Raw genomic sequence first — 12,106 nt, forward strand, 5'->3', positions numbered from 1 at the left:
AGGACTGCTGATGCTGCTGGATTCTGACCTCCCTGCACTCGAAATGGATTTTTTGGAGCTACAGAAGCCCAATTGGCGCGCTCTAAACGGCGTTGGAAAGTAGACATCCTGGGCTTTCCAGCAATATATGATAGTTTATACTTTGCCCAAGATTTGATGGCCCAAACCGGCGTTCAAAGTCACCCTCAGGAATTCCAGCGTTAAACGCCGGAACTGGCACAAGAATGGGAGTTAAACGCCCAAACTGGCACCAAAGTTGGCGTTTAACTCCAAGAAGAGTCTCTACATGAAAATGCTTCATTGCTCAGCCCAAGCACACACCAAGTGGGCTTGGAAGTGGATTTTTATGTCATTTACTCATCTCTGTAAACCTTAGGCTACTACTTTTCTATATATAGGACCTTTTACTATTGTATTTTCATCTTTTGATCTTTGGAACCTTTTTCTTTAGATCTTTTGATCACTATGGGAGGCTGGCCATTCGGCCATGCCTAGACCTTGTTCTTATGTATTTTCAACGGTGGAGTTTCTACACACCATAGATTAAGGTCCTGACAAACGAGTGCTCGCCTGACAACCGAGCCATCCATTCCGTGAGATCAGAGTCTTCGCGGTATAGGCTAGAACTGATGGTGGCATTCAAGAGAATCCGGAAGGTCTAACCTTGTCTGTGGTATTCTGAGTAGGATTCAATGATTGAATGACTGTGACGTGCTTCAAACTCCTGAGGGCGGGGCGTTAGTGACAGACGCAAAAGAATCACTGGATTCTATTCTGCCCTGATCGAGAACCGACAGATGGATAGCCGTGCCGTGATAGGGTGCGTTGAACATTTCCACTGAGAGGATGGGAGGTAGCCACTGACAACGGTGAAACCCTTGCTTGAGCTTGCCATGGAAAGGAGTAAGAAGGATTGGATAAAGACAGTAGGAAAGCAGAGAGACGGAAGGGAAGGCATCTTCATGCGCTTATCTGAAATTCCCACCAATGAATTACATAAGTATCTCTATCTTTATCTTTATGTTTTATGCGTTTATCACCATACCCATTTGAGTTTGCCTGACTAAGATTTACAAGGTGACCATAGCTTGCTTCATACCAACAATCTCTGTGGGATCGACCCTTACTCGCGTAAGGTTTATTACTTGGACGACCCAGTACACTTGCTGGTTAGTTGTGCGAAGTTGTAGTGATTGCAATTTCGTCCACCAATGCACATATTTCACTCCTAACAACTACATCTTATCATTAAATTAATTAATTAATATTTTTATTTCACGCTCATTTTAGAATAATGACATGATAAAAATTGAAATTCAATAGTTTTAAAATATAAAACTCTTTTAATCTAATAAGAAAACAGAAATTAGAAATAATTGTTTTAGTTTCATAATAAATTGTATCTATCCTATTATTTGTCAATAAAAATAAAAAATTAATAACCTTATAAATTATGTAAATATCTAAAACTAACAATTTAAGAAAATGTATTAAAAATTTAAAAACTAACACCTAAGCAAATAACTTAAATTTTAAAAAATAACAATCTAAGCAAAACAATTTAAGCAAATAACTTAAAATTTAAAAGATAACCACCTAAGAAAATAACTTATAATTTATAAATAAAATTTTAAAAATTTTTAATAACGACGCCTAAGTAAATAATTTCCAAGCTCAATGTATTAGTGTCACATCAGCAAAAAAATTCTCCATTTTTTTCGAACTACTAAATTAGTTCAATTTTTTAGAAATGATAGAAAAAAATTAAGTATAGAAAAATATATATTAGCTTTTTTAAAATAGTATAAGCAACCTCAAATTTTAAAAAAAGTACTTTCATTTTATCTAATCTAATATTTTGTAGTTAGCAAATTTGCTTATAAATTATGTAAATAAAAAAGATATTCTTAAAGACATTTGCTTATTTAAGAATTAAAGAAATTATATTTTAAATTAAAAAGTTTAAACAAAGTGTTTTAATTAGCAAGTAGAAATTAGAATTAGATTTTTTTAAATAATTATACATTAAAAATTAATAACTAACTTAATTATATCAACAATATTTCATATTAGAAATATAAAACTTTATGATATCAAATACTAAATTAGAAATTAACAAAATATCAACAGTATAAATTGAAAAAAAAATCACAAGTAATAACTAAATAACATTAACTTATATTAAAAAAATTCTAATTCCAAACATAAAAATTCATAAAAAAAATAACATCTTAAAAACAAATAATATTTTAACCAAAACAAATATATGTTTGGTATTATTCTATTAGATAGACATAAAAAGGGGATTCTAAAATATGCACATTCAAATTCTTAATTTTTATTCTTAATTTTGATCATCTTGCAAGTTGAAGTATCTCTTTCCGCTCCTGAATCTTCGAACTATGAGAATAGTCGTTTGGTTGGTGTAATAGCATTTTTCAACACTTCAAATCTACCATCGTCTGTAATTTTGTTGAAGAATTCAAGTAATAAATTCTGTACAAAACACTTTGTTAAATAAAAAATATCATTCTCACATTTTATTTTAACTCAATAATATTTTTTAAGTAAAATTAGACTTCAACTTTAAGAAAACAAAAAAAAAAAAATCTTTTAAAGAAGACAACTACAACTTGAACACTTGAAAATTTTTGTAAAAACATAGGTAGATCACTTTAAATTTTACAAAAATATAGGTAGAATTTAAAGTTTAAATTTTATTATATCAAATAAAATTAAAAAATTAGCTCCATGTTAATAATTAACAATATTTTGAAATGTCATAGTTACTTAATTGTTTCACAATGATGTGTTGATATCAAATTTTATTTTATTTTATTTTAAATTTTAAAACTTTAAAATATTAATTAATTATTTTGTTTGAGAAAATAGATATTAGAATTACAATTTGTTATGGTTGCAAAAGATATTTTATATTTAAATTTTATTAACTTACCAACATTTAATTTAAGTATAATTTAAATTTAAAAAACAAATTTAAGTTTGACTTGAATATAAAAAACAAACAAACCTCTTAATTGAGTGAATTTTTAAATCTAAAAAAAATAAATAAATAAGATGAATAAATAAAAATAATCTATGTACAACAAACTGAAATTATTTTTTTTTTAATTTTTTTCCGTTAAGGGTATTAACTGAAAGAAATTAATTGTACTAAACAATAGAGATATGTTATGTATTTCTAACTCGTACTTTTATAGTTAGCTTATAGCTAGAATTTTCTAAAATGTAATTGAGTTTGATTTAAGTTTGACTTAAATTTACAGATAAAATAAATAAATTTAAATTATAAACCCTAATAACTAACTAATTTAACATTATAGTTTTTTCGAAAATCAAAGAGAGCAAAAAGAAATATAAGGTAACTACAATAATTACATGAACTTATTTATTGCTATTAGTTATTAAGTGAATTTAATTTTTTTGAAAATAATAATTTATTAGCTTTTTCTTTAAATAAAAGAGTAATATTATTATAATCAAGAAATGTAAGTATAATTTAAAAATTTAAAAGTAACTTTTTAAGCAAATAATTTATAAATAATTTTTTAAATTAGCTCAACAATATTAAAAACTAAATATCTAACAACTTAAGAAAGTATATTTAAAAATTTAAAAACTAACAACCTAAGCAAATAACTTAAAATCTAAAAAATAACAACCTAAACAAAACAACTTAAGTAAATAATTTCAAATTTAAAAAATAACCACCTAAGCAAATAACTTATAATTTATAAATAAAATTTTAAAAATTTCTAATAATGACACCTAAAAAAGTAATTTTCAAAATTAATGTATGAGTGACACATCAACAAAAAAATCTAAATTTAAAAAATAACAACTTAAGTAAAACAACTTAAGCAAATAACTTAAAATTTAAAAAATAACTACCTAAACAAAATAACCTAAGCAAATAACTTAAAAAATAAATTTAATTTGATTTGAATATAAAAAATAAATTTCTTGATTCGGTGAGTTTTTAAATATAAAAACTGTATAAATAAATAAAATAAACAAATAAAAATAATCTATGAACAAATAAAAACATAGATAACTTTACTAAGATTAAGTAGAAAGAAATTTATGGATATAAAATATTACAATCTATTATAAACTAAAATTTAAAAATTCAGTTAAAAAGTTAATATTATAATATTAGAATATTTTTTCCTTAAAAAATGTTTCAAACAAACTAATTTGTACACATTTAACTTGCACGTATTTTATTCGCACGTTATCTGAATTAATTCAAAATGAACTACTTATAAACGAATTATATTTTTAGGAACTCAATTCGCAATTTGATATGCCATTCCTTCTTTTAGCGAATTTATGGATCGAGACACTCTTACTTTTTTAACTAAAACATGTATTTTTTCTCCCTAAAATTAACAAACAAAAATAAAGAATAATTAAAATGAGATAAATAAACATATTTGAAATATCAATAATATAAATTTAATATTATTTAAAAAAATGGTAGAAAACTCACGTCTTTATCGAGTCAAACCATCTCAATTGAGTATGATAATGGAGAATTTTCATAATTCGATAGTGTCTATAACCTCATCACTCGTATACGTACATATTTGCTTCGATACGATGATAAATTTACACGTATCGGTATGATAAAATTGTGGACAAATTAAAACATTACAAGTGGATTATATTTTCCATGTCAATGATTAATTTTTTTGTTTTAAATATATATCATATCAATAGTTTTACTAAATTACCCTTATATTTTAATAAAAATAAAAAAATTATTCAATTTTATAAAAAAAAACTTAAATATTCTTTTTTTTTATATTGGACAAAAATTACTCTAATTCTTTTAATTTAATCAAAATTCAATTAACTTTAGTTTTATAATTTTAAATTTAAATCAATTTAAAAATCAAAGTCAAAATACATTTCATTATTCATTATTCATGTACACTAAAAGATTGCTTCAATTCTAATGAACCCTAATCTAATTTCTTCTACCCCTTCATACAAAGAAGAAGAACTCTGGAAATTGTTCTTCATCCTTGTATACCAATTTGCCAATAAAGAGCAACCTCAGCCCTAATCCTCTATCCAGATAGCAGCAGTCTATCCTCAACCTCTCCTTTCCTCGTAGTTGTGCTCTCTCTCCGTCGGTCTTCACGCACCAGCAGCCGCCTTGTCGTTCTCCGTTGTTCTCCTCTCTGTCTAGACAAAGAAGGAGAAGAACCCAGTTCCTCCATGTCGTTTCAATTCTGAGTAGGGATTCGGCGTCGCAACAGGTTGAGGTGGAGGAGGAGATTGAGGGGCCGGAGGAGGTTGAAGGATTCTTCTTAATAACTTTAGTATTTTGTCAAATATGTTTGAATTTTATTCTTATTATGTGATTTTTGCTCTTACATGTAAGCCATTCCTATTCCATCTTCCAAAGCAGTTATAGTTGAAAAGGCATTCAATTTAGCTGCACAAAAGATGGGATTTAAATTTATGTCTAAGAATTGTAAGTATTAACCTTCTGGTCATGCTTTCTGTTTCATTTTTTGTTCTGTCTACTTCTGACTAACCTTTCTTCTCCCTCTTTGTAATTTCTTGTTATTAGTCTGATAAATTCCAATTTCATGGTTTATCTTGTGGTTAATTTAGGAGATTTTATCACCTTTTATCGCATTTATTCAATGAAATAGCATGGTTTTGTAATTCTCCATTAATTTGTGCTTAAATATAAAAACATGCTTTTTAGGCCTTAAAATTGGTAATTTTGATTCACCTTAATTCCATTCGATGCCTTGATGTGTTTGTTGAGTGATTTCAGGTCATAAGACAAGTATTGGATGGAAGAAGTGAAGAGAAAAGCATGCAAAGTAGAGAGTTCATGGAAAAACAACGATTTGGAGTGCATGCATCGACACGCACGCATGACGGACGCGCACGCGTGACAGACGCGCACGCGTGAAGAAGAGGTCGCCAGGCGACACGTACGCGTGACATGATGCGTACGCGTCACAGCTCGCACGTGACCTCATTAAAGTGAAAACGCTGGGGGCAATTTCTGAGCTATCCAAGCCCAAATCCAACTCATTCCTGAGGGTATTTCATGCAGAATTCAAGCTTGAGTAAGGGGCGAGCACTTAGTTGTAGCTTAGCATCATGTAGTTTAGTTTCTAGAGGGAGAAGCTCCCTCTTCTCTCTAGAATTAGGGTTCTTAGGGTTAATTGCATCTTAGATCTAGGTTTAATTTCTTGTTATCATCTTTTTTCCTTTACAATTTCTTGTTCCTACATCTTAATTCTCTTAGTTTGTAGTATTAATTTTCCTTTTATGCTTCTCTTTAGTTTTATGAATGCTCATGTTGGATTTGGATCTTCTTTAATGTAATTTGATGTTTGATGTTCTTTTATTGTTGAATTGAGTTGTTGATTTTACTTTTCTTACAACTAGTAGTGGTAGAATTTATCTTTCCTTACAATTTATTATGCTTTCCTTTTTATGCCTTCCAAGTGTTTGACAAAATATTTGGTAGGATGTAAGTGTAGCTTTTTTAGCATTCTTGGCTTGGAAAGAGGAAATTAGGCAATCTTGAGTCATTAAGACCCAACCTATGTTGGTGATCTAGAGTTGTTAGTTAATATTATTTCCATTGACTCTAATCTCTTGCTAATTCAATTAGTGAGTTGATTAGGATTTTTGGATTGAGATTAGATAGTCTTATTTGACTTTCTCTCGTGGAAGATAACTTTATACCTTTTTTCCATTGTTGGAGATGACGAAATAAGATAAGCTATTGTTAATCATTGTTATGATTAGTGACTAGGATAGAAAGTCTATATTTTCAATCCTTGCCATGAATATCTCTCTTTATTAAGTGTCTTCTTTAGTTACTTGATTTACTTTTCTTTTCATTTATTTTCTCGCCCCTCTTATCAATAAAACCCCTTATTTTCTCATAACCAATAATTGATCACTTTATTGCAATTCCTTGTGAGACAACCCAAGTTTTAAATACTTCAATTAATTTTTATTGGGATTTGTACTTGTGACAACCAACATATTTAAATTTGATTAAGAGTTATTAGTTGGTTTGGAACTATGTTTACAACGAATTTTCTTTTCTATTAAGAGAAATTCTAGACCGACAATAATTTTTTCTATCATAGTCCTAACTTACTAATGACATGACTTGAGAAATCAATTCCAATTTGTTTATTCTGGAAAATGATCTACACTTTGACTCGTTTTAGAGTTTATATTCGTTCTTATGTTCTTTATTGTGACAAAGTGAATAGCGTTTCTGATGAAAGAGAATTTCTAAAGACACAAGCTAATGGGGAGTCAAGTTTGTTCTATGCCGAAATCCTAGGAGGCACAATTCAGCTGCACACTGTTGAGGAGAAAGTAACATGGAACATTTACTTGCCCGCATCTTATCCACTAGGTAAAAGATATATGTGCAACTGTGTGATATTTAATTATTTATATATACTTCACTGATCATATTCTTAAGTACCTACTTTTCTTTTTCATGAATGTAGTGAAGCTAATAGAAGGAATGCTAATAAAGTGGTTCTGTATGAGGATGCAGCAAAGAAACAACTGCTGGAGTTTATTTCTGCTCTCCGTGGTTGTGAACTAATGTCACAAGCATGCTCTTCTCTTGGCGTTATTATGAATATTGTTCGGAGATACCTTTTTTGTACTCATTTTTGAAACACAATTAGTTGGAAATTTTTGAATGTAGGAGGGTGTTGAAGCCTTGGCAGAAGATGTTCCAGCAAAGCCTGTACCTTCTAAGTGTTCATCAAAGAGGAGTAAAGCAGCAGAAGTTCATAATGTGTCAGAAAAAGTTTTTCTGAATTCCTACCGTGGATTTTTGTGGTACTTGGTTTTGATTTCATTCAAACTTATGGTAGTTTTCCTTGTTGAGCAAAGAAGAAGGAGGAGGATCAAAGAAAAAATGAAGGCCTTGCAACATCTAAGTCCGAATTCTATCAAGGTAACTCTAGAGTTTCTTTCATGCTTTAGTATTAAAGGGTGCATTTCATTAGTTTCATTATGAAAAAGCAGAGGGGTATAGGCAATATATTTTAGCATAATTTTTCTTACAATTAATAACATTATAGCAGGAATTCATTTTGGGGGGAGGGGTTTTGTTGACTGTTCAAAGCTTATGCTTACTTAGATTATATATTAGGCTTTAGTAATAATATTCTTCTCAAGTTGCATAAATCTTTTCAAGTTCTTTTGACTGTTCTAATTGCTTTTACATGCTCTTTTTGTTATAGGGCTGATGTGATCCAAAGTAAGTTTGTAATAACAAAGGCTTTATTATGCAATGTAGATAGATCTTCTTTTCATCGACAGCATCTACAGGTCGGCTAAGATAAAGCTAGCAAACTTTTGTGTCATCAACTCATCAAGTCTGCATATGGCAACAATGAGTATCTAAAATTTTTTAGTATTACAGATATACAAGCTTGAATTGGAGCAAAAGAGATTAGAGGAAGATGCTTTTGTTTATAATTCACTTCAACAACAGCCTAAACTCTCACCAGTATACCAGAAAGTATACTGTTAATTCGAGTCCATCATAAGAGGATTGATAAATATCTTTGCTTCAATTTTATTGCAGAAATATGTTAATGCTATTTAAATAATGTTGTAGTTTCCCTAAGACATTTTGTATTATCTAGTTAGTTAGCTTGGCTTCTACTTATAAAGTATCTCTTATATTCATATGCTACGTATTTAACAAAGATGCTTGAAGTTGGGTCTTGAATGGACAAGGTGAAATCCCGCGAACTGGTAGAAAACAGAGATGACGAATTTGCTGACATTTCTTTCGAAGAATTATTAGCACAAGAAAAGAAGGATTCATTCTGGTTAGTTTCTCTTTTACTGTTTTGCTTGTTCCTCTTTTCTTAAGCTTTTTAAGTTCATGAGAGCATCATATTCATCCAATATTATTTTGTGTATTTGGACAGGCAAAAAAATGGGAAATAAAGACCATGCTGAAGCTAATAACAGTTACTAGCATGGCTAACTGTAACCAGAATTTTTTTACTATGAAAACAAGATACAACATAGAACCATAAGACTGATGAGTATGAAAGAATCAACCTTCTCATGGTCCCCAATATTTTGAAAGCCATCCTCACAAGAGCTTACAAACACAGAGGACTTGTCAGGACACCACTGAAGCATATGCATAATTGTAGGTTAATATTCACGGTAGAAAAATCTCCATAGTTGACCGCACACAAGAACTGCAAAATTAAAAGAAGCATCAAAAGCATGATCTCCTTGATACCTGTACATAGAGGATAGTTGCCTCATGACCTTCAAATTTATATACAGGAGACCTAACTCTCTCACTGTTAAGCTTCTGGTGATCGAACATTTTGACTGTGTTGTCAGCAGAACCGAAGCCAAAGCAACAGAAAATCATAATGAAGATCCAAAAGTTTAATAAATTGTTTGGTATCTGAGGGAAATGCTCCAACTTATAAGTTAATTCCATTTATGGCATTAAGATGTAGAATGGAATGCAAGAGTCCTTCTACTTGATCCGTCACAAGCATATGAAAAAGTGTAATCTAATTGGAAGCTGGTGTGAGTGTGAAGAGTCCTCCAATTTATTTGTTTCATTCAAGATAGATATTAATGTAAAAGATGTGGAACCCGTGACACTCTTTATAGCGGGCAAAAGGTTAAAACTTGAGGCATTGCTTGTCAGTTAGTACTCACAATTAAGTAAAATGTTATATCAAATCAAGATAATAGGAATTTAGATAATATCCTTTCTGGTCACTGAATTTTCACCCAACAAGTACTAGAATGACAAAATTGAAATTTACACTTATAATGATTATTAAACAATAAGTCATGATTAATGTGGATTTAATTATACTAGTTGAATGAGAACTTTGAGAAGGAAAGGTTCAGATAAGGTAATACTTAATTGCCATAAGAGTCGCAGGAATTCCTCACGAACGAAATGATCAAATGAATGATCAAAGTACGGCCACATATGCCCACTTAAGACATATAGAGATACCCTCAGATTATAGATTTTTGTACTCCAATCAAAAGTTCAACCCATGAACCAAAAGGAACAAAACACAATCAAGATTGTATGCATATTACATTATTACATGATACTAAAGAACTCATTCCTCCAATCCTCCAAAACCTAAAAAAGAAAGGAGAGAGATACAACTACTACTAAACAGAATTTAATTTCCATAACAAGGGCCTTTCATAAACCAGTTAAATTATTTGTCTATAAAATATACACTGTTAACTCTACGGAAACTACCAGCACAAATATTATAACTTGTAACCTCTAAATAATATCGTATAAAATGATACAAATTCACCAGTTGAAAGTTGAAACAAACCTCCCTCCCTCACCCTCAACTAAGCTAGCCTAGCTTCAATGCAGCTCGTGCAAGTTGGTTGCTGCATATAACTTGATAGAATAGCAACTTCAGATTTATGATTCTTCAGTTGAAATATATCCTAACCCAAAATTGAGGTGGCATCTCCACAATGCACATCCAATTGTCACATTACAAGTCATCAACCATGTATAGAAAGAAAGATGGCACAGGAAATCCTGATGAATCCATATTTGATCATGATTTTTGGTTAGAATTGAATGGATTTCATCACATAAACTTGCATTTATTCCCTTGAATAGCATGCTTTTGAATTTTCCTCCCAAATTGTGCTTGATCATGAAAATATGCTCTTTTGTGCTTAGTTTAATCTATTTTATTCTACTTTTGCCTTCCATTCGATGCCTTGATGTGTTTGTGAGTGATTTCAGGTGTATAAGGTAGGAATGGGTTGGAGAGAATGGAAGAAGAGAACGCAAAGTGGAGGAAACATGAAGAATCAAAGGAGGTGAGCTCAGAGACGTGTGCGTGCGCACAGCCTCTTGTGCGTCCGCACAGGAGCCCAAGAAGAGTGCATGGATCAATTTGAGCGCGTTGTGCATCCCGCCAAGCATTGCCTAGTGTCCGTGCGCACAGGTACTTGTGCGTACGCACATGAAGGAATTTTTGCAGAGTGTGCGGATGCACACACCTGTGCATCTGCACAGGTGTCCGCGCATGACTTCATTAGAAAGGCACGTGACTCGCGATTTGAGGGCTTTGGAGGCCCATTTCTGAAGTCTTTTAGCTCTTATTGGAGGGGAAATGAAGGACATAGGAGAGCATATTATTAGTATAGTTTTAGGGTAGAATAGAAGGTTTTTAGTTTTAGTTTTCTCTAAGTTTTTCATCTTCTCTACTAGGGTTTATCTTAGGGTTTTACATTCCAAGTGCCATTTCCATTTTTTATCATTGGATTTTGCTAATCTCATTGTAAGTATTCTCTTGTTATTACTCTTTATAGTTACATTGTCATTACTCTTTCTTCTAATTCAAGTTATAGTTCAATTTTGTTTTTCCTTTGCAATTTCACCTTCTTGTTGATGAATTTAATGTTTGATGTTTATTTTATGCTTTCTTATGCTATTCTTGTTGATTGAGATTAATTGTTGCTTTTAGTTTCAAGTCTTTTCTTATTTTTCTCATGTTCAAGCTTTTTGCCCACCAAGTGTTTGACAAAATGTCAAACATAGTTTTAGGCTAAATTTTTGTCTCTTGGCTTGGGTAAAGTGAGCACTTGGATACCTAGAGTTGGAATGTCCAACATTTAGTGTCAATTCCTGGGTTGTTAATTGTTCTTGTTCCCACTAATGCTAATTTGTTGCTAAGGTAATTAGCAAGCAATTTAGGATTTGTGGGTTAAGAACACTTATGCTCATTTAACTTACCTTCCGATGTGAGGGTTGATCAAGTGAGACTAATCCATCATAATTGTCATAGTTGTGGTTCCAACAAGGAAAGGATCCTTAGCTCACTCCAAGCCAAGACCTCTTTTTATGTTTTCAATCTTTCATACATTGCTATGTTAATCTCGTTTATACTTTACTTGTTTATATTACATAGTCGGTTCTTTAATTTGTTCATTAGTTAAATTATTACAATTTTGAATGTTCTTTTCTTGCTTTATATGTTCATTTCTTCATTGACAATCCCTTGATCACTACAAC

The sequence above is a fragment of the Arachis duranensis genome, chromosome 7, assembly GCF_000817695.3.
Source record: "Arachis duranensis cultivar V14167 chromosome 7, aradu.V14167.gnm2.J7QH, whole genome shotgun sequence".
Classification (NCBI taxonomy): Eukaryota; Viridiplantae; Streptophyta; class Magnoliopsida; order Fabales; family Fabaceae; genus Arachis; species Arachis duranensis.